Source organism: Mauremys reevesii, linkage group 8 (assembly GCF_016161935.1).
Source record: "Mauremys reevesii isolate NIE-2019 linkage group 8, ASM1616193v1, whole genome shotgun sequence".
In the NCBI taxonomy this organism is placed as follows: Eukaryota; Metazoa; Chordata; order Testudines; family Geoemydidae; genus Mauremys; species Mauremys reevesii.
The window spans coordinates 57,042,800-57,065,963 of NC_052630.1; the positions used below are offsets into that span (position 1 = coordinate 57,042,800).

Sequence of the window (23,164 nt, forward strand, 5' to 3'; positions counted from 1 at the left end):
AAGGAAATTGAAAGGAAAACTTTAGCAGAGTAGAAATGTAGTTTCAAGGTGGCACACAGTAGATATGAGTTGATTTTTTATTTACCTGGGTTGTTTTTAACTGTCAAGGCTAAGCACATCTTCACTGCAATCACAGAGTGCAATTGCAGCTAGACATATCTGAGCTAGCTCAGGTACTAGCAGAGTGATGTTGTGACAACACAGGCTTCAGCATGGCGTAGCTGTCCTAGCAATTACCTTCCGTTCTGGGCCTGTTTGTACAGCTCATGCTGCTGCATCTCACCTTCTAGAGCAGACCTGGAAATGAAAGAGGTGGAGAAGACAGCGTAAAGAGAGGGTAGCCTGGGATTTTGGGAAGCAAGAAGCTGGTCCAGAACCTTGCCCTCTTCTTTCCCATTAGAGAGATCAGGACTGGGCAGGACCTTTCCTCTCCCCCAAGAAAAACTAGGACCTCTACCCCCCTCCCCTCTACTCCCACTAGAGAGACTTAGACTGTGAATTTGTAGTAACATCAGTCTATGGCTAAGTGGGGTGGGGCTGGACCCTCTGAGAACATCCCCCGCCCCCCTTTGTTGCACCTCTGGTGTAGGGATCTGCCCACCCAGTTTGAGGATCAAGGCCTAACTAGGTTTTCAATGGCAGTAAAACCAAGATTAGCTCAACCTGTGGTTAATTATTTTGGTCAAAACCAAAAGGGATTTGTGTACAACATCAGAAAACAACAAAATAAAACTTCAGGCTGGTTTTGTCAAGCAGAAGTTTGGGGGAAGGTAGTTGCAACCCTTCTGAGTTTTATAGCACAGCGGTACATGGAGATTTAAACAGATACTTCCCAATTTAAAACCATACTTTTAAAAAAGCAATTGTCTTCACTAGTATTACTAAAACACTTGAAGCTGGACACATTTTTAATATAAAATGTACTTGTGTTAATTTATTTTTTGATTTTTACTTATCTTGGGCAAGGGAAATAAGCTAGTTACTTTTACTTTGTGGTGTAATAATTAGTGCTGGTAACTAACTGAAAACTGCAGCCACAAAATGAGAAACTGGGCTAAGACCCTTTTAACACAGAAGCCATACACAACAGGAGCACCTTCTTTAGTAATTACTTACTTCATACTAACTCTCCTTAGGGAAGGATTGGCATCTTATAAGAACTTTTTTTCCCTGCATGCTTTTCTGTGGCTGGTGCTTTAAATTTGGCATAATGAAGCAGCTGTAGCCCTAAAGAGGCTATTTTGTAGGCTACAGCTCACTACCTCTTTGCTAGCTGGTAAGTACTCTTAATTCCTCAAGTGTTTTATCTAGTTTGACCTTTCTTATTACTGAGGAGACTGCAATATTTCTGATAAAGGACAGTCTTAATATCAATCAGTCTATTAATGTGTATGGCTAGCAATGTGGAGTATGTTTGGCACACTCACAGATAAATGCTTATTACAAGAACTGATCTCAGGCTGTGCTTTTTAATGGATGTTTTCCTTCTTATGATGAGATAGTCACTACTTGTAAGAACACTTTGAAAACTGTAGCTGTCTATCTTTAGCCCAGATAGTCCTTTGTTTCAATAAGGGTGGATTGAAGCTTGTCAGAGAAGCTGACATTGAGCCAACCAGGAAAGTTCAGTCTGTTCTGGTCTTTGTCATTTGGATAAAAATGAGGAACAAACAGAACAAAGTTGCTTACATGTCTGATTTCATCACAGTGTTGCACCACAGCACAGTGCTGCCTCAGATGGACAACTAGCTTTAGAAGTTTTGGTGGGTCTCTGAAGCAATTTCACTCAAGTTGATAGACTTCCCACAGTGGTGATGGTGGTACTGTAAACATCACCTGCCCTTCTGAGGAGTTCAGTATCTCCTGTGGTAAAGAGGGGTGCAATTTACTGGCACAAGCAAATCAAATGCACTAGTTTTTTTTTTAACATCACTGCCTCTGAGTACTGCCAGTTCTTTTCAGACTGAAATACCTCTGATTGTAATCAAACCCATTGCAGTGAGATACACTTCTGCTGCTGCTAAAGTTTCCAAAATGCTGCTGAGCATGTTTGATTTTGATGGCTCTTGTCTTCAGATTTGAACAGATGATTATACAAAGTATATTTTTGTCTCCTAGGATGTGTATTAGCCATTATATGCTGTAATTTTACACATATAAACCTATTGTCTACAGAGGTCAGTGTTTGTCTTTAAAATGGACAATTCAGGAACACTGTAGTCATGTGACTCCCAGGGAGTGTAATGTACATTTCAGAATATTTTATTTGTTTTCATATCCCCTTCTGCTGACTTCTTATTTAAATTATGTTGATCAAATTTTCAAAGTTCTACAAAAGTGACTCCACAAAAAATGTGGGACTTTGTTGTTGACAAATGATTTGGTTCTGATTTTTATGATCTTTAAAATATCAAACCTACCTTTTTAATTTTGGAAAAAAAGACTCTAAAATTGAAATGCAATGCATGGAATTCTTCTTGATCACCATACTTTTCTAAAGAGGAATGCAAAGTATTACATTGTATAAGTAGTATAAATACCTATAGTATAAGTGCTTATAATACTATAGTGGATACAGCATTGGATTGGGACTCAGGGGGAGACCTATATTCTAGTCCCAGCTCTGCCACTGGATTGCTGGTCATGTCACTCTCTGTGCCTCAGTTTCCCCATTTGTAAAACTGGGAGGGAATGATACTTGCTTCCGTTGTAAAGTTCTTTGATATCTACTGATGACAGTGCTCTACAAGAGCTCGCTACTATAAGTAGCGTAAATACTTGTCAGTGATTTTCGAAGATGCTTTAAGAAAATAAAATTCTTATACACTTGGCATTTGTTTTGACAATGTGCTTGATTTGATTGTCCCGGAAGTGGTATTAGCAATCACTCCAGGCTGTTAAGAAAAGAGAATATAAACTATATATATTCTAAGAGTCCCTCTCAAGTGTCTTTTAAATGATGTTTGAAATGAACGATGGCTGGCCTGACCTGAACACAGTTTTAGTACTAAGAAATAAGTTTTTTTTATTAAGGTTATTTCCAGTTATTCTTCTGCAGTAAGTGACATCAGAACCTTGTGGATTCCCGTCCTTCAAACCTCACCCAAATGGGTTTTTAAATCATCAGTCACTGATGCCTATAGCAGTTCAGCTAATCATCTAAAATGATTTTAAACTGAAATTTGAAGTGCATATAGCACTCGGATGAAGCGCTACATTCAGGGGTGAAAGTAACTTACAGGACTTACCGCTACTGCTGGAGTCCTCAGGGGGCATGGCCTCATTCAGAAGGGGCGTGGTCTCATCTGGAAGGGGCGTGGCCTCTCAAGATTTAAAGGCCTTTAAATCAACCAGGGGCTCCTAGCTGAAGAGGTGGCTGGGAGCCCACCATGGCTCAGGGGCAAATTAAAGGGCCTGGGGCTCCGGCCGCCGGGGGGAACCCCGAGCTTTGCGGGGCTGGGGCAGGGATTTAAAGGGCCCAGAGCTCCTGCCACTGAGGGGAGCCCAGAGCCCTTTAAATCATGGCCCCAGCCCAGCCGCCAGAGCCACGGCCGGGATTTAAAAGGCTCTGGGCTGCCTGCAGCCGTGGGGAGCTCTGAGCCCTTTAAATCCCAGCTGCCGCCGGGATTCAAAGGGCTCTGGGCTGCCCACAGCCGCGGGGAGCTTTGAGCCCTTTAAATCCCGGCCCCTGTCCAGCTGCCGGAGACGCGGCCGGGATTCAAAGGGCTCTGGGCTGCCGGCAGTGGCGGGGAGCTCTGAGCCCTTTAAATCTCAGCCGCAGCTGGGATTTAAAGGGCTCTGGGCTGCCCGCAGCGGTGGGAGCTCTAAGCCTTTTAAATCCCGGCCCCAGTCCGGCCGCCGGAGCCGTGGCCAGGATTTAAAGGGCTCTGGGCTGCCTGCAGCCGCGGGGAGCTTTGAGCCCATTAAATCCCGGCCCCTGCCCAGCCACCGGAGCCGCTGCGGGCAGCCCAGAGCCCTTTCAATCCCCACCACGGAAGCCGGTGCGGTTCAGCACGGCGTACTGGCTCTTGCCGGTACGCCAGACCGGACTGGACTGGCTTACTTTCACCTCTGGCTACATTATCACCTCTGGCTATATTATCAGTTCTGAAGCCATCTGGTTAACACAACGGCAATAGCTCACTCAAACATGGTGTTTGACATCATTCTATGCAGCATAGCTGGTTACAGTGTAGTGTGAGATGTCATGCTGAAGGGTTAAACCCCTGAAAATAGGGTATGTCAATACTGCAATTAAACATACGTAGCTGGCCCATGCCCGCTGAAATGGTGTCATAGGGCTCAGGCTGTGGGGCTGTAAAATTTGGTGTAGAGTCTACACTGTAGACAATTGAGCTCAGATTGGAGCCTGGGCTCAGATTGGAGCCTAAGCTCTGGGACCCTGGGCTCCAGCCCAAGCTTGAATGTCTACATTGCAATTTTATGGCCCTGTAGCCCAAGCTCTGAAAGCCTGAGTCCGCTGACATGGGCCAGTTGCGGGTGTTTAATTGCAGTGTAGACATACTCCATAACGGTTGGCTTCTGCCCTGGGACAATTCTGAAGTCATTGGCCCAAGGTCTGTTGATAAAATGAAAACTTTTCCAGTAATATCTGAATGGGCATTGGGAGTTGGCTGAATCCCACCCAAAAATATTCATGAAAATTTTAAAATAAAAGCTGTGAACTTGCTTTGAAGATATTTTCATTAATTTCCTCTGAATTTTCTATGAATGACCATTTGTTCCATAAGAATGTTTGCAGAAAGCAGAGTGCACTAAATGCTTTTGGAGAAGTATTAGTGGGAAAGTTCACATCAGAAGTGCTTGTGCAGCCATCTCTATATCTTTTATTTCCCTCCTTTATTTATAGATGTTTCAGCATTCCAATCAGATAACAGGAACAAAATATGATTTAAGTGACCAGTCACACAGCACTAAATGAATAGTTAATAGGCAAAGAAATAGTGGACATGAAAGATCGCAAACCATCCATAGGATGAAATCTGTTCACATAAAATAGTCAAATGATTTAAAATAATAAATAAATCAATGAAAAACAAAGTCTACTAAACATTTTCACAAACAGAAAAAGTATTAAAAACATTTTTTTCCTGTGAATAGTTGACCCTTGTAAACCTTTTGCACATATACAAAATATGTGCACAGGGGAGATTTAGATAAGTTTTGATGTCTGGACATATGGCACCTCGTTCACTTCAATTTTTTTTTTCATTCAGCTTTATTAGTTGTAAGGGGGCAGTCTTACTAAGATGTATTGACTTTTTCTTAATTTGTTACATAGTCTTCTACTGACCTCTGTAATTGGTAGCAAATCTATGGTTCACTTTGGTCCTCATAAACTGGCACCAGGTTATTTCCTGACAGTGGGCAAGAGTGAAGCCCTGTAACCTTTATGACACAATCATAGTCTCTCTACAATGTCCAAGTATTAAAAATCACTGCCCTTCACATGAACAATGAGGGAGTGTTGTCTAGGAGTTAGAGCAGGGAACTAGGAATTAGATTCCTAAGTCTACTCTGACCTCTGCTAGTGATTTACTGTATCCACTTAGCCAAATCAGTCATCATCTCTGTCCCTAACTTTATTCATCCTCAGATGGCAGGTACTTAGATATTATGGTGATGGATGCATCATAAACAGGTTAGATAGGTGTATTATGAGGCTTAATATCTGTAAAATGCTTTGAGATCCTTGAATAAATAATGCTATATAAGTACAAGGGACAGTATTATTGTTGGACCAAAGATGCTGGCAATGCAGCTAGATCGATACAATTTTCATTAATCTCCCAAGTGCTATCAGCCTAGCATTTACAGTATATGCACCATAAACTAGATTTAAACAATGAATTACCAAAGCCAGCTGTGCAATTGTGGGTGAGAAAAAACACTTTCTTTTAGAGATATTCCTAGACAAAGGAAAAAGGTTCTTTTTAAAACTGAGTTAGCTCAATAACTAGCTTCACTGTATCATGATTCAGAAGCCTGCTGGTAACTATTTACACCTTTTTTCATCATGTATACAGAGACTAGGTGGCATTTCAAGCAGGGCTGGGTGAAGAGTTCAGAAGCAAATCTGAACCAATTCTTTCTGAACCTTCTCAGCAGAACTCAAACAATGCAGGGAGTTTTCAGTAGACTTTAAAATCATGATGTACACATAGATTTATTACATTGATTGTTATAATTGTAGGTGCTGAATGGATGAATGAGCACAGGATGATATCGTCCCCGGCCCAAAGATCTTACAAAGAAAGAATAATTATATTAAGGAAAGAACAATTAAATCAAAGGTGGTAACTTGTAAAGGGGATGTAATGCAACATGGGTTTACCAAAGGTAGTTCATGCCAGTCTAACCTGTGCATTAGATCTAATATACTTGGACTTCAGTAAAGCATTTGACACCATGCCATAGTTCAGTTAAGGAAGATGAGGATCAGTACAAGAATTGTAAGGTGGATAAGAAACTAGCTAAAGGGGAGAAGGCAAAGGGTTGTGCTGAAAGGTGAATTATCAGACTGGAGGGAGGTTACCAGTGGAGTTACTCCAACGTCGGTCTTGGGACCAATCTTATTCAGTGTTTTTATTAATGACCTTGGCCCAAAAAGTAGGAATGTGTGCTAATGAAATTTGCTGATAATGCAAAGTTGGGAGGCATCGTCAATTCAGAGAAAGATCAGAACATTATACAGAAAGATCTGGACCATCTTGAAGACTGGGATGACAGAAATGAGATGAAATTCAATAGCACACAGTGCAAGGTCTTGCACTTAGGGTCTAGTTATACACATTTCTGCTACAATCTGGAGGCTCATCAGTTGGAAGTGACAGATGAGGAGAGAGATCTGAGGGTGTGGGTTGATCACAGGATGACCAAGCCACCAAAGCCGTGTGGTGGTTAAAAAGGCAAATGTGACCAGAGGATATATCAGGAGAGGCATTTCCAGTAGATATAGAGAAATATTAACACCATTGTACAAGGCACTGGGAATATTATGTACAATTCTGGTCACCAATGTTCAAAAAGATGAATTCAACTCGAACAGGTGAAGAGAAGAGCCACTAGGATGATCAGGGGAATAGTGGGCTCATCTTATGAGAGGAGATAGGAAGAACTTGGCTTGTTTAGTCTAACAAAAAGGTGGAGAGGGGATATGGTTGCTTTAAATACATTTTTGGGGGGAATAAACACCAGGGAGGGTGATGAGCTATTTAAATTAAAGGATAATGTTGACACAACAACAAATATTACGTACACTGGCCACGAACAAATTCAGGTTAGAAATTAAAAGAAGGTTTCTATCCATCAGAGGGCTGAGGTTCTGGAACAGCTTCCCAATAAGAGTCGTTGAGGCAAACAACTTAATTAGTTTTAAGAGAGATCTGGAAAAATGTATGAGTGCAGTTGTATGATGGGGCTGCTTGTGATGGCAAAGGGCAGGGCTCAACAGCCCTGGGCTCACTTCTGGTTTATGTTATATGTTCCTAAAAGCTCGTGCTTCAGGGTTTCAGCCGACCACCTGCAGGGGTCAGGACAGGATGTTTCCTTCCCAATATATTCTGTTTGTTCGTTTTGTTTTTTTTCCCTCCTTCCTCTGAAGCATCACGGATGGCCCTGGCTAGAGATGGGATATTGGATGGGAAGGGCCAGGGCTCTGAGGTGACTCCGAGCATTCTCTTTCTCAGGTGTTGGTTCTTGCTCACATGCTCACGGTTTAACTGACTAGCCTATGTGGGGTCGGGAAGGAACTATGCCTCAGGTCAGATTGGCAGCGGCTTTGGAGGATTTTTGCCTTCATCTGCAGCAGGTCATTTGCCAGGATTATCTAGGTGTATCTTGCTTAATCATTCCCCTGCCACTGGGGTGAGCGGGGAGGGGGAGAAGGAGGATGGGACTCAGGCACTGGTGCACTTCAGTCCTTCTGTGGTCCATACTATCTAGTCTCCTGTGAGCTGTAATGTTTTGGTCTAGTTTCAGTTGTTGGGTTTAGTGTGTGAGAGTTGGATGATGTTGGCAGCCGGTGATATGCAGGAGATCAGACTAGATGACCTGGGAGTCTCTTTTTGCCTTAAACTCTATGACAAGTAACTGGAAACAAGACAGCAGTGAGTGTAGCAAAAAATAGGTAGGAAGGGATGATGAGAATAATACGATTATGTGGTTGCACAGGTTGGTTGTGTGCACAACTTGGTTTCAGATCATTTGAGAACTTTTTTTCTTTTGCAAATAATGAATAAAATTAACTACCTGTGATTGCTGCACCACATAGCTTTCACTGGGTTGGCTGATGTCTCTAAGGTGTCACAACAGAAATGGATCTTACAGATTGATTCAGGGAGAGTCATGTCTGTTGTAATAATTGTCCAATTTTTAAGTATTGTCTTCAGTTACCAGACATCTTTGAGATTTTCTTATCTGCTGTATTTTCTAATCAGCTCATTCGTGCTGATTCTTGGATTTTGCATGAATGATGCTCTTTACAGATTGATTTTTAATGATTGGGCATTATAGACAGTGGAAAAAAAGTGGCTGAGGAAAAAAAGTATAAATGACTGAGGTTTAGATACGGACATTAAAGGAATAGTTATGCATAGCTTATGATTTGGTGGTGTATGTCATAATGTGATTCAGATCCAAGTCTGCTAGGAGGATTTTGAACGCAAATGGGAAAAAACTGGCAATACACACAGATATCTTTAAATATATAATCACAGACTCATTTCCATAGGAAGGAAATCCTAACGGGTCAACAAGTCTATCCCCTTGTATCATGGAATGTTTTCATATCCTTAAGTTGCTGCTTTTCAAAACACAAAATACCATGAGGTTCTCCCACCCCGAAAACACAGGAGAAGTAGCACACAGAGGAAGTAGCAAACTCTTTGGAGCTGGGACAATTTCTTCATACCTAACCTTAAAATATAGCTGCTTTTTAAAAGAAAATTCAAGGACTTCTTTTAGTTTTTTCTCAAACTTTTTCAGTTTGGGGATTTCTGTTTCTTTTCAACAAAGTCTTGGGCACATCACAATCTGTGTTTCAGGGCTTGCCTATGCTTTGCATCAATATGCACGAGGTGGGGTGTAAATTCTAGTGCACACCAGCATGTCACGCACTAACTGGCTATGGGGACTCTGCTGTACACACTAAAAGTTCCCTAGGGTCCTTTGATGTCAATGTTCACTAACAAAATTTAGTGTGTGCCAGTGGGGGCCATGTGACCACTTAGTGCATGACATGCTTGTGCACTAGAATTTACACCCTACTTGGTGCGCACTAATGCACTGTGTACAGAAGCCCTCTCTTTCCCCATCTGTACAATGGGAATGACAGTATAGTATTTACCTATCTCACTGGTGTTGAAGCTAAAATTCATTGTTTAAGATGAGCCATGGGGTCTTTGGATGGAAGTTGTTGTATAAATGCAAAATGTGTGTGTCCTGTACAAGACTCAAGAGGGACAGTCAGGATCCACAGACAAGCATGCTGCTGTCTGAGCCAAAAAGGTGCAATAGCTGAGATAAACCCGTCATAGAAGTGGGTTCCTTTCTTCATGTTGTATGTGTCTTGCAAAGGATACAGTCCATTTTTGTCAGCAAAGCAGATTAAAAAAAATAGGGCAAGAAGTACTTTATGTTATCGACAAAATATATATGAAAATAAAGGACAAGACTCCCAGCTAGTGTAAATTGGTGTAGCTCGCCAACTTAGACCAGCTGAGAATGTGGCTGTAATGACATGGCCAGCCCCTTTTAAAGGCCAGGTGGCCTGGGGGGCAATCAGCCCTGTTCTGCTACACCCGTGCTAAGTAGTGGTAGTGGACTTGAGAAGAGGTAAGCCCAGCAGTTAAAGGTTGACTGAGGAGGACAGTGGACAGAATGCTCCTACCTGGTTGAGGGCCAGGAGCTGTCTGAGGACTATGGCTGGCCAGGGCCGTTTATAAAAGGGTGGGCATGGACTGGACTGTTGGGTAGACCTAAGCCCAGGTGCCTGTTGGTGGGTGTTGACGCAGGCTGTTGCAGCTGGGGCCAGCATATAAGGAAGGGGGCTGGATGCTAAGACAGGCTGGGATGAAGATTAATTTGTTTTGTGGTTTTTGGTTATCCACGTACTCTGTTGCCATGGAAGAAGCTGAACTCTTTAAAGTGGGTTGGCCAGAAAGCTGAGTCATAGGTATGGTTGGAGTAGGTCAAAGAGCTTGGTGGGGAAGCTGAGGTAGAATGGCTGCAATGCCACAGTATACCCTGATGGGGGTGCTCTAGGATGGTGAGTTTTGTACAGTGGCCTAATGTTTTTCACTGAAAAGTTATTTCTGAGCCCTATTCTGGTGGCAGCCATCTAAAAAGTGACTTTGCTTGTGACTCCTTCAGTATGAGAACTCAGTCTCTAAGACTGTGTAAACTCTTTCCCGTGTTGTTTTTAGGATGGTTTTAATATGAGGAGAAAGAATTTTGTTGTGTAAACACTAAGCATAGCAGAACAGGAATCTTTCTATATAAATGATTAAACCTGAAGCCACATGAGAAAGGGATAAAAGCTTTCGCTGCAGCATTAGATTGAATTTCTCATCAATTCAGTTCACAACTGAATTTCAAGTCGTCTGACTTTGAATCAAAAACATTGCTTATGAAATAGCAGTGTTGTATTGTATAATAGGATCCTAACAGCCATACAATGTTCTAAATTATCACTAGGATTACATGAGTCAATCATTTTAATCTTAGCAATTAGTTAAATTACTGAGTAATATTATCAATGCCAATACTAATCCCTTGGTCATAATTATAGGGTGGTATTAAAATAAGACTTTTTCCCAGAGGAAGAACATTCTATATTTAGACTTTGATTCTGCAGTCAATCTACTAGCATAGACACCCCTGAACCTAGAATGAAGCCCATTGTTTCAAATGAGTCTTTATGCAGATGCAAGGGGCCAGTGCTACTAGATTCTACTGCAGGTCTGGGGACCTAAAAACTAGATGTGGCTCAACAGGTGATGTTAGCAAACAATAGGGAGGGGTGGAAATAGGAGAAAGGAAGGACCAGTGAACAATAAAAGATAGTACGGTTACTCTAGGTTTGTCAGGTGAATGTCATCTGAACGTTCACAGTATAAACACAAGCTTTACATAATTCTCTCATTTCTTTATATTCCTTTTTTCTCCTCCTACTAGCTCATTTGTATCTAAATTCCCATCCTTCCCCAGCCACTGACCACCTCCTATTTTTATGTTTATATAATTTTGTTACATTTTAATATTTCATTTTTTTGAAAAAATTGTTTCAGCAAATGATTTTCTTTGTAGTTAAATGCCCTAAATTTCTTCTTCTGTTTTCCCTCCAACTCACTTTTCCTCTCCACCTATGGTGGCAGCCAGACAATATTCTAGGGTTCTTATTTTCCTTCCCAAGTCTACATCTGTGCAGCTCATGGTAGAGTGACATGAAAGCATGAAGACATGATAGCGCATCTCTGGCAGCAGACCTGAGTGTCTCTGCTTAACCATGGCTCAGGCTTTACCTCTGGAGTTATGGCTCCTGGGCTGGGACTTGGGATGGTGGGGCTACATACAACTCTCCCTGCACTCCTCACAGTACTAGTTAGTCGTTAGTCCAGGGACTGGCATGTGGGGGTGTGTGGGGAGGAGGAGAGGTGGAAGATAGTCCTCAGGCTAACCTACTTCCTCTCTAGTATTGCTGTTTCTCCAGCAGAGGCCTCTTGCATTCTTCTAAGGCTCAGGCTGGGGGTGATGGCTGGGCTGCGGTGGTTCCTGTCTATCTGGATTTGGGGCCCTGGAAACATTCTCTGCTGTGCAATTGGGGCCCAGGAAAATGGGGTGGTGAGCCTAGCACAACCCTCTGCTACTGCAGCAGCATCTCCAGCCTATAAAACGCATTTTCTCTCTTGAGAAAGACCTTTCATTTTAGTCATTGCAGTATAAATCAATTTCTTTCTTAGAGCAAAAGTGCTTGTGCTCTTTTCTAATGTGGATCACATCTTATTTTTGCACTTTTCAGTTTGTCCTGTATCATTACTTATAACTAAGGCTAAGATTTTGTCATGGTTATTTTTAGTAAAGTCATGGACAGGTCACAGGCAATAAGCAAAAATTCAGGGAAGCCGTGACCTGTCTGTGACTTTTGCTGCTGTGGCTCCGTGGTTTCTCCCACCACCGTGGTGGCTGGGAGCTGTGGGGTTCCCACTCTGCCCGCGGCAGCTGGAAGCTGGGGGTGGAGCGCTCTCCATCCATGATGTCTGGGAACTGGAGGCTCACTGTATTTCCCAAAGAGAGAACAGGACACCCACAGATGATCGCCCAAGGTGCCCCTGACCCCATCCTTCCTGAACCCTGAGGAGGCCCCCTGAGGAGGCTGTCGCCTGTTGCTGGAACCTTGCAGGGGACTCCATGAGGAGGCTGTTGCCTGTCGCTGGAACCATGATGGGACCCTGCTGGCTGCCAGCCCCAGTTCCTCGGCCCCTGAGGCTGAAGCAGAGAATGTCACCGAGGTCTCTGGAAGTCATGGATTCCGTGAGTTCCATGACCTCTGTGACATAAACGTAACCTTGCTTATAATAAAATGGCATAAGGGTGTCCGGTTCTTAGCAAGCATTCTCTGAGTCATCTGACCCCACTGAAGATATTTCAGGACTTCTTCCAAAACAAAAACTATGATAAACCACCATCTGGTATTGGAATAAATGAACCATTACCATGTTCCAATGTTTTAATTGTGAACCCTCTCCAGCAGTGTGTTTTGGTTTCTACTTGTTTTCTTGCTGTGGTAGGGAGAGATTAAAGAAGTGGAATTGGTTATCATCTCCAGTTGCAAGGTTTTTAGTGTATACACTTACATTTCAGCAGGTTATTTCAATATAAATATTTAAAGGATAAGAAAAACTTCCCAAACTGATTGTATGGCTATTTTCAAAGAAGCCACTTCACAACTCGCGGAACTTCTGTGTAATGAAAACTCCCAGCTGTGAAGCGTTGGAGTACAGCATGCTATCAAAAGATAATTGCTAGGCAAAATAATCAAATGGACTAGTGCCATGTCTTCTGTTCTGTCTTTGTTAGATTGCTGCATGGCTCGGCAGAAATCTTCTAAACCATTCTCTCCCTTCCCTGCTCCCCAAAATGTCAAATGTTGGACATACTTTTCTTTGGGATTTTCTTGTGCTGCATGCACTGACCTTTATTTTAAAGAGTGAGTGCAGAGAGCACCTCATTGTACAGTCATGTCTATGTGGCTTGTCTGTCTCCAAATGATGTATCATTCTGCAGTTACTAATTGAAGATGTGTGGACTAACAAAAGAGCAGGCCACGTCGGCACAATATTCCTCCTTGCAGCTTTTGTGTCTAGCAGGGATTTTAACTTGTTTAACTATTGCAAACCCTGTGCAGACAGTAAGACTTCCAGTTTTAGAAAGAAGCCCCTTCTAATTGTTCTATAATGCTTATGTATGAATGTTGAACAACCAGGGGCGGCTCTAGACATTTCACCGCCCCAAGCATGGCGTCAGGCCGCGGGGGGCGCTCTGCCGCTTGCTGGTCCCGCGGCTTCGGTGGACCTCCTGCAGGCATGCCCGCGGCTTCGGTGGACCTCCTGCAGGATGCCTGCGGAGGGTCCTCTGGTCCATGGCTCCGGTGAACCTCCCGCAGGCGTGCCTGCAGAGGATCCTCTGGTCCCGCGGCTTCGCTGGAGCCACGGGACCAGTGGACCCTCCGCAGGCATGCAGCCCGGCAGAGCGCCCTCCGCAGCATGCAGCCCCAAGCACGTGCTTGGCGTGCTGAGGCCTGGAGCTGTCCCTGTGAACAACACAAAGAAGCACCATGTAATATATTGAGTAAAATTCTTTGATGTGACTCTCTAGTTGTAAATGGGGTCACCTCCAATAAAGACACTCTTCTCTCTGCTAGTTAAGAAAAGTGGCGTCATTATATTAGCTTTGAAATTCAATATATGGAAAATAACAATGTCTATTTCTACGTTTGTCTGTACTTGCTAGCCTACTATGACTTTGGTCTGTGAAATAAGAGAAACATTTAAATGCTTTGAAAACCTAACGGTTACACCTTTTTTCTTTTTGCCTAGCATGAGTACTCTTCTAGCTCTATTCTTTAGTTAGCTTTTTAGACTGGGAGTCAGATTCTCAGATTTGTAAATTAACATAGCTTCAATGAAGTCAAGACAGCTATGACAATTTATCCCAGCTGAGAATCTAGCCCTGAATAGCTAAATGATTTCTTGAATAAATACTATGAACATTTGAGCACTTAGTTTAAGAAGACAACTTTTCCCTCTTATAATCGGACATCTTGAGCTCTTGTATATTAAAATCAGAGAGTTGCAATTGTTTTTGGAGGAAAAATGTGTGCTGATCCTTGACCCCTGTTTTAATTTGCTCCAGGACTTGCTTGTTCGATATGTGAACTGTGCAGGATCGTTCTGTATTGACTTTTTTTTTTTAATTGTCTGGTTTATTGCCTGTGGCTTGTTTGATTTTTTTTTTTTTTTTGGCAAAGAAGCATTTGATTGTTTGGGATTAAGGGCTTCCGCCTTCTTTGTTGTACTGTTACACAAGCAACGGTAAGAGCAGGCAAAGAGAGGCTTAGGGGTAGACATAGGGCTTAGGGATCCTGCAGGGTAGAATTTCATTATAGTGTGCCAGCCATGTACACTATGTCTTCAAAGGTTGTGATGTATGGTTTAAATGGAGCATCTGGCCCTCTAAACTGTTAGTGTGCATGTTAACATATGCAACACGTAGCCAGAAACTGCAGAAGCAGGGAAAACTCCATCTGGCAGCATGTCCCATGTTCTGGTTTCATTGCTGTGTATCTGCTACTTTCACCCTCCAGGCAGTGCTGGATTGGACCCTAGACCTCCACAGCAAGTTAACAATTGAAACCATCCATTGGTTACACAGAAGAATCAACTTCTGCTGTTCATATGTGCTTCATGATCTGGCAATTGAAAGAGAACAGAACAACATGTCAGGATATGAATGTCACTTCATCTTTGTCCGTTCAGCACAATCTGTTTAATTGAAGTGACATCTGGTCAGATTCAATCTTTTAGGTGCATTTCACTATGGACATTTCATCTTGTCCTATCCCAATTATTATACCCGGGCCTTGAGTTTGTGAGATTGTATCGTCAGACACCTATGTAAAATATTAATGGGCTTATTGGCAATATGTATCTTTAAAAAATCTACTTTTATCATACAAAGCCATTTTGGGGAATTATAACAGCGGGGGAGATGTTAAATTGCCATTTAGTTTAGTTTTTGATAACTTTAACAGCCAAGCTGATTTTTTTTAGCACAATTATAAATCCTGACTTCTTTTTTAATGGAAAAAACCAGTCCTAGTGCTCAAATTTCAATGTGGACCATGCATCTGACGAAACGGGTATTCGCCCACGAAAGCTTATGCTCCAATACTTCTGTTAGTCTATAAGGTGCCACAGGATTCTTTGTCGCTTTTTACAGATCCAGACTAACACGGCTACCCCTCTGAATGTGGACCATTGTTTGTCTAGTGGTTAGAACAGGGGAATGCATTTCCAGGTACACAGATTGTTTCTGGCTCTGTCATTGCCTTATGGTGTCACTCATCCTTGCTGCACTTCTGTTTTAACTATCAGTAAAATGGGGATAATACTTACTTCCCTCATACTTTGTGTGAGGCTTAATTAACTTTAATTTTAAATGCAACCTTTTGTATACCCAGTGGTCATGGTTATATTGTGGTTATATAGATAGTTTGATTACTTTTTTTTTTTAAAAAAGGTATCAAATATCTTACATTTGTACACTTTTAGTGACGAAAATTGAAATAAATTTGGAAGTTCGTCATAAATTTACAGTTTTCTGAATGTAAAGATTAGCTTCTGCTACTTGTAATATATGATTTAGGGTTTTTTTTATCTTAAAGTAGATTGGATCTTTGTGTTCTACTAGAGTTTACTGATAGACACAGTTCATTTAAGGGTATAAGCAACTGAAAAAGGCAACATCCTACACTTTTCAATTAACACCTGAAGAACTCCAGAGTATATAGGTACGTTGGACTGCATGACATTTTGTTGTTGTTATGTAGAGGTAAAAATCCTAAGGCCATCCTGGATCCTTTAAAGGACAAGTCCCCTCCTCATTCTGAATTTGGCGCCTTTTTATGTTTAGGCGGGAAAAGATGGTTACAGTCATCAGCTAATCTGCCCAGCAACCCTGTGCCTATATAAGGGTGCTGCTCAGATTAGATCAGCACTCCCCGCCAGAATGGCAGAGTCTTGTTGCTGTCTGAGGCAGAGCAAGTGGCTGAGGGTTAATAGGGTAGGCCATTCACCCCACAAGGGACATCTTAAAGAGGGAATATACTTACCTACATGCACCTAATCCATCTCTTATAGTGATCACTTGTCCCACGCACGATGACGCAGGTAAAGGGAGGGGGAGGGACTTAATTACCTGAATACTCTCATGTTACCTATGAAGGTGCTCATCTGGTTCTGTCTTGAGATCCTGTCTCCATCTGAGGGATCTGGCCATCCTATCGTGCTGCATCTATCTTGAAGAGGAGAAGACACCATCAAATCAAACTGCCAGGGATGGTAGTGTCATTGTTGTTTTGATCCCCATGTATAGATCCCTATTGATATAGCCTCCCTTGTTTTAGTATCTGTCTCACCTTGTTACCTGGGGAGTCCTTGCCACCCCATTAATAAATGTTGTTGTACCTTTATCCTTTCTGAGTCATATCTGGGAGCACAAACCCCTGGTGATAGATATGGGAAGGGAGGCGAACCAGAGACCGAAACTCCTGACCTCTTGTTTCGGTTAACAGTTACAATTACATGTTTTTCCTAGCTAAGATATAGTAATGTTGCATCTTGCTTTCAAGAGCCCTGGAATATCTGTGGAGCAAATATTATAGACTCAATTCACTTTTTAAGGGTGCATCTGTTGAGGATAGCTAAAAAATTCACAGCTAGCCTAGGCTTATAGCATGAAAAGCTTGTCTAGATAGTTATAATGCTAGACAATGTTCTGAGGTACAGGTCAAATTCAGACCTATTGTAAGCAAGTATAATTTTGGTGAGTTCAGTGGAGTTGTCCCTATTTACATCACAACTGACTTGGGCACAGACACTCAAATGAAGGCCTTCCCTGCTACAGCCCAATACTTAAAATGGGTCCTTCGGGTCATAAAAATACCCCCACCAGCAACCCTGAAGATATTTACTGAACACACATTGAATGATGAGTACTGTGGGTAGCTCAGCCATTTTTGCAAGAATTCACAGCAGACCATGACTACTTTGTTCCTAATACGGTAATGGTGGAATCCTTGTCCACCATTACTGTCCTTTCATCATAAAAATATTCATCCAGATTCCACAGATGTACAAGCAGACACTGAATTTACCTTGATGATGGCAAACTTGGGTGCTTGGTAAACTCAGAAATGGTGAAGCCATTGCATGTTAGCAGGGATTTGTTGTTGCTGATGGTATAAATGATTTTTTGTACAGTAGCACTTTTCTTTATGTTCCCTATCTATTCGCTGCCCCAGGGACAGCTCCACACCAGAGGTAGCAATGGCATGAGTGCTAGTGTAGCCTGGAAGAGCAGCCCTTTCATTTCAGGGATGGGTCTCCTCAGGTGGCTATGCAATTCCTCCATCCGGCGCATCTCTTTATGTCCCATGACAAGTCAGTGCATAGCTGCAGCTCCCCTTTTAGGCTAAGCTGTCCATTTACCTGGGTGTTCCAAATGGCACCCCACAAAATCTCTATGCCCAATACCTGGGTTTAATGGTTAATGTGATCCTGAAGGGAGAAGACTAGGTGTCTGAATTTCTAGAAAAAAGATTTGTGGCCAAGAGGTGACTTCTCCAGCAACTATTTCTATTACATTATCCTTTTCTTCTTCAAGTTTTCCTACCACACTCATTGCCCTGGTGTCTGAGCACTTCTGTGGAATAATGGAACTCAGAGCCTCGATGGATGTGTCACAGTCTCTCATTGCAACAAATGTTTTTGACATAAAACTAACATAAACCTTCACAGCTCATTTTAGTGAGCTAAAACATACCAAATGATGAATTTTATGAGTCTCTTATTCTGACTGGGCAATACTCTTCATCATACTGTGCACTTTATAATGGCTTTAAATAAACAGTGCCACTTAGTAACGTAAGCTGTGAATCACAACCTATTGTAGTATATTTTCAGACTTATTGGTCATTTTCCATAAAACTGATTAATTCCTCCAGGATACATTTCCTGTTGAAATTCAAGGTGTAAAAACTTCCATACCGAGAACTTCGTGTTTGACTATCTTGGCTGACGTGATTTCCTTTCTAAAATATTTTGACTGGAAACAATTTTAGTGGGTTTAATGTTAAGACGACTTGTTTCCATGGATTGTGTAAAGGAGGTTTTATTTCAAATTACTGTACTGGTGGTCTGATGTGATAAAGTAATATTGGCAATGGTTTTATATAAGCAAACCGGAGGGTGGTCACATCCTTATGAAAAGGTGTGGAACAGAAGAGCCTTGAACTTTGTTACTTCAGGGTAATAGTGTGGCCAGAGTCTGGAGACCCCATACTAAGTGAATGGATCTTCACTTGGTGGTAACTAATAACATAAAATAAGAGTAGAGCTGAGTGAAACTGTTTGACCAAAACATTTTTCAGTACAAAATGCAGATTTGGTGACACTGAAATATTTTGTGAATTTGTATTGCTTTTGGAAAATTGTTTCCGCTAACCCCCAAAACCACAACAAAATCAGAAAAAAAATTGAAATGTTTTCTTTCAACATTTTTGAAACAGTGTTCTGATTTATTTATTTATTTTTGGTTCAAAACAATTTTTTGTTTAGAAATTTCTGTCAGTTTTATTTAAAATTTCAAAAATGTTTAAAAAATGTTTGAAAACAAAACATTTAGAGGAGGCTTGAATGGAACTTTTGCTTCAATCCAAAATGAATTTTTTGTACTTTGATTTTCCAAAATTAAAAAAAAAATTGGTTTGTGATTTGTCCCAAAGCAATTTTCTTCCCATTTTCTGGGATTGACAGTGAACTGAAAAATTCATTCTTCACACAGCTGTAGTTAAGAGCTCATGCAACTGTGGACGTTTACATGCAGACCATTCTCTCTAATTTGTATTCCTTTGCTCCTCTCCTCACTTTGTGGTACAAAAGAGCATTTGGTTTTTGTTGGGGGATTGCCTCAGAAAATCAATAAAATGCTGACCTGGCTTCTGTAAATCATTCACTCCTATTTAAGATTATAGGACACCTTTCAAAGGGTCTCTTTTAAAGCAAGAGGAAAGTTGATAAGGTGGCAGGGTCTTTCTGGGCACAAACCCCAATTTTAAAAGTTGTTTTAACAAGTTGTTTGAAGTGATTCAATTTAACTCAATGGCCACCCTTAGATTTTTACTTCTACTCTTTGAACAGCCTTAATTAAGACTTCAGTAGTTTAAATCGTTATCCAATATCAAGTCCTTGCTGGCTAAACTGTTAGTCAGAAAGGTTGGGAACCACCAATATAGAAAATAGCTGTCTCTTTAGTCATTCCTTTTATGCAGCCTAATGGGTGTTTGACTCTTGGCACAGGACTATTAATTATAAGCCTTAATTGATAGTAAAACAGCCAATTAATGCATGTAGGGGGTGGAAGATGGAAATTCCCATATCTTCCTCAGACTTCATTATTACAAAATCCATAATTAAACATCGTGTTCTTAAACTACTTTTTTATTAGCAATTCAGTACTTCCATTTCAATAATTGCATTGAAGGCACTTTTAGTTTATTAACTCATTCAACCCCCGTCCCACCCACCCATTTATCAAATACAACTACCTGTTTCCTTTGACCAAACATTTTTCTGTTTATCTCATAACTAGGTAACAACAAGGAGTTTTCGCTTGCCCTGACAACCACTTTCCCCCTGACAAGACACTCCTTTGCATTTTTTAATCTTTGCGTAAATTTATTTTATGCATTCCAAGTTTGGGGTACGGCTTCCTGAAATGAGTCATATCAAGATTGTCAGATGTATCCAAACACAAAATACTAGTCAGACTGCACACCATCTCCACGTTATCACCGATTACTTAAGGATAACCCCTGCAAAACACAATTCAATGATAATTGAGCATCATTGTCAGCTTGTAAGTTTCTGACTTGCGTAGCATTCTATACAGGGAGAAGTGACCTGAAAACCTCTCCTGTTAGACTTTATTTCCTGAGCCCTGAACCAACCAAACTGAACTCTGCCCTGTGAGGGTCATCCGAACCCCATTTTCCAGCCTACTTATTTACTTATGCCCACGACTGTCTATAACCTGTACGTATGAGTGATGTACCCTCACTGCTTACTGACTGTACCCTGAACTCACCCACCGTATACTCCGCATTGGGGACATTACAGACTGTATATGTTATATGCCGTCCAATTCCAAAATACTAAAATCGCCCTATACTATGTATGTCACCCCCAATGACCAAATATCTGACGATACACTATAACAGGCAACGGTTCTCAGAGAACCTCAGGGGAGTCACTAAAGCCAGCAAGCACCAGCATTCACGTTTTGGGAGTTTGGAATCCACAAACTGGCAGCGCTTTCATTTCATCCACCCGACTCTTGTGAATCTGGAAGGCAGGAGTTACCCAGCGGCCACACGAACACTGTTCACCACGCCAACTGAAGGAGCCCAACTTCGAAGTGCATTTGGGGCACAGAAGCTGTCCTTCCATCACTCCTAACAATACTGGCTCCATCCACTGTACAGGCTCAATGAAATAAGAGGTACATTTAACTTGACTGTCGTTACGAAGCTGAGCAGGATCTGTAATCCTCTTGTGAGCAAAGGCTGCTGGTCCACTTCCTTCAGCATGGGATAAAATGCTCGAACTACGAAATAGGGAACGTCTGCATTTTCTACACCTGTAGAGAACTTCACTGTTCAGAGTTTGACAAATGCTGGTTGGGTCAACTGCAAAGACTTCTTGTGGCAAGTCTTGCAGCTCAGGATATTTCTCTAACTTTTTGCAAGCGATACTGTTTGTAAATGGCACTGCTCACATCAACTTTACAGCCCATTGCTTCATAGAGTTTCAGCTGGCACTCAAAGCCTTCGTTCATTTTGGCATCTGATTTGATGGCTTTGATAGTGGCATAAGCCTCTTCGAAGGTGAGATTGTTGGTTTTCATTAAATACGCCGTCACTACAGCAACACTTCGACTGACTCCAGCATGGCATCGCACCAGGGCGGCGCCGCCCCCGGCCCGGGCTGCGCTGAGGAAGGCGGCGCAGGAGTCGAGGTGGCTCAGCAGTTCGGTGCCGGGCTCGTCCCGCGCTGGGACATGCAGGGTCCGGATCCCCGCCACTGGGGGTGGCTCCTCCGCCTCCACCGAGAGCAGCGCCACCACCCCCGCCACCTGCAGGGTCCCGGCCGCCGCCCCAGCCGCCGCGCCGCCCACGAACAGGCCAGGCCAGGCAGCACTGGCACCATCCGGCCCCGCTGCCAGGCATGAGTCTTTGCTACTTGAGCTAGAGAATCAGTTTAACTGTATCAGACTCCTAAACCTCTGTGTGACTTAGCTACTAGAAGGGGAGAGAGCCACACAGCTAGTATGGGTTGACATGTCCAGTAATGACAACTCAAAAGGTATGTCTATGCTTTGAGCTGGAGGTGTAATTTCCAACTTGATTAGACACATGCGCTAGCTTTGATTGAGCTAGTGCGCTAAAAATAGAAGTGTAGCTCTGGTCGAATGGGCTAGCTGCTCTGAGAATATGCCTAGGGTCCCAGGCAGGATTATACCTGGGGTCTAGCTCATCCTGCTGCTTGTGCTGCTACAGCCTACGCTTCTAATTCCAGTGTGCTAGCTTGATCAAAGTTAGTGTAGGTATGTCCACCTGAGCTGGAAATTATGCCTCCAGCTCAAAGTGCAGACATACCCTTAGTTGTGTAGTGTAAAGGACAATCAAGGCAATGCCACATTTGTGAAACTTGGATTTTGACTCAGTGCAATTTTTACATTTCATCCTCTGCCTGAGAGTGCTAGCCTGGGTATACTCAGGCTGGTCCTGGGGGCGGGCGAGCAGGACACTAACTTCCAGATGGCATTGGGGCTGAAAATGTTTTCCAGCATGGCTGGCAAAATTACCAGGGCTGTTCCTGGAACTCGCCAGTCTGTGTTTCATTAAATTCAGAATTTTGTTCCTCATTGTCACTCTTATGTGTCAAATGAACAATACTAGGGTTTGGGGAAACAGTATCTTCCTACTAGGCATTCTGCTGGTGGAAATGGCTTGTCATAGGGTTCTATTGGGTTAGGTCTTTCCCAACAGCTCTTGGATCTTCTGTGTGCCTAAGCACCCCAATAAATTATCAAGTTTTAATTTTTAGAATGAGAGTTTTCAAGAGAACCAAGTCTATTTACCATTGCTTTGTTAGCCCATCTAAAACCTTGTCTACACTGTTTTTGTTTTTGTTAGCCACTCATGTAGCTACCCGAGATGTAGCTGTACACTGGTCTAAACTGACTTGGTGCATTGCTTTTCCTTCCAGTTTGAAATTGGGGAAACTGCACTGGTACTGGTCATAGGTACTACAGATAGAGAAGGCCTATATCCAGAAAGTGAACTTTTTAGATCATTTTATGCCTTTTGATTTTTCTTAGCACCCCTTGTAGTGCCTGGGTTGATTGTGCAGCATGTTAAACTCTGAGTGGCCACTGGCATGAAATGTGTAAACTGCTACTCAGTCTGTCTAAGGAGGAAATTGGCTCCCATTAGTCTTTGTTTCTCAGTGTGCATGTTTTAAATGCCCTCAGAGGCCTTTGATTTGTCCTTCCTTGAGTGTCTGCCAGAGGCATTTCCCTTTTTTCTGTCCCAGTCTGAAATAATTCCTCCTCAAACTTTCCGTTTTCCTTAACTTCAGTCTACAATCTCCTTTTAGACCTAACTGCAAAGCTTGGCTCTTGATCCAAATTCAAGAGTGCTTGAGTTTGGGGTTTTGGTTCAAAATCCTTTTTAAATCTTAGCACAGTCTTTGGCAAATAGGGATATGGGAGTTTCTCCAGGAGACTGCAGCAAAGCAATTAT

At 42.3% G+C, this 23,164-nt stretch overlaps 1 protein-coding gene, 1 long non-coding RNA gene and 1 pseudogene across 2 annotated transcripts in view; 1 reads left to right on the top strand and 2 right to left on the bottom strand.

Annotated features, from left to right (window-relative positions):
• Window positions 1-1,201: 1,201 nt before the first annotated feature.
• Window positions 1,202-23,164, top strand: part of PLA2G4A (phospholipase A2 group IVA) — a 368,660-nt gene continuing 346,697 nt past the window's right edge. Inside the window, exon 1 of the mRNA XM_039484615.1 lies at window positions 1,202-1,276. The gene's annotated coding sequence lies outside the window, so the exon portion shown is untranslated. The remainder of the gene's footprint in view (window positions 1,277-23,164) is intronic.
• LOC120370235 lies at window positions 1,720-12,507 on the bottom strand. Its single transcript, XR_005583667.1, has 3 exons — window positions 12,415-12,507; window positions 2,421-2,494; window positions 1,720-1,863 (listed from the first exon to the last, which is right to left on the bottom strand). It is a non-coding gene; the product is annotated as an uncharacterized LOC120370235 (long non-coding RNA).
• LOC120370305 overlaps window positions 20,546-23,164 on the bottom strand; it is a 109,173-nt pseudogene continuing 106,554 nt past the window's right edge.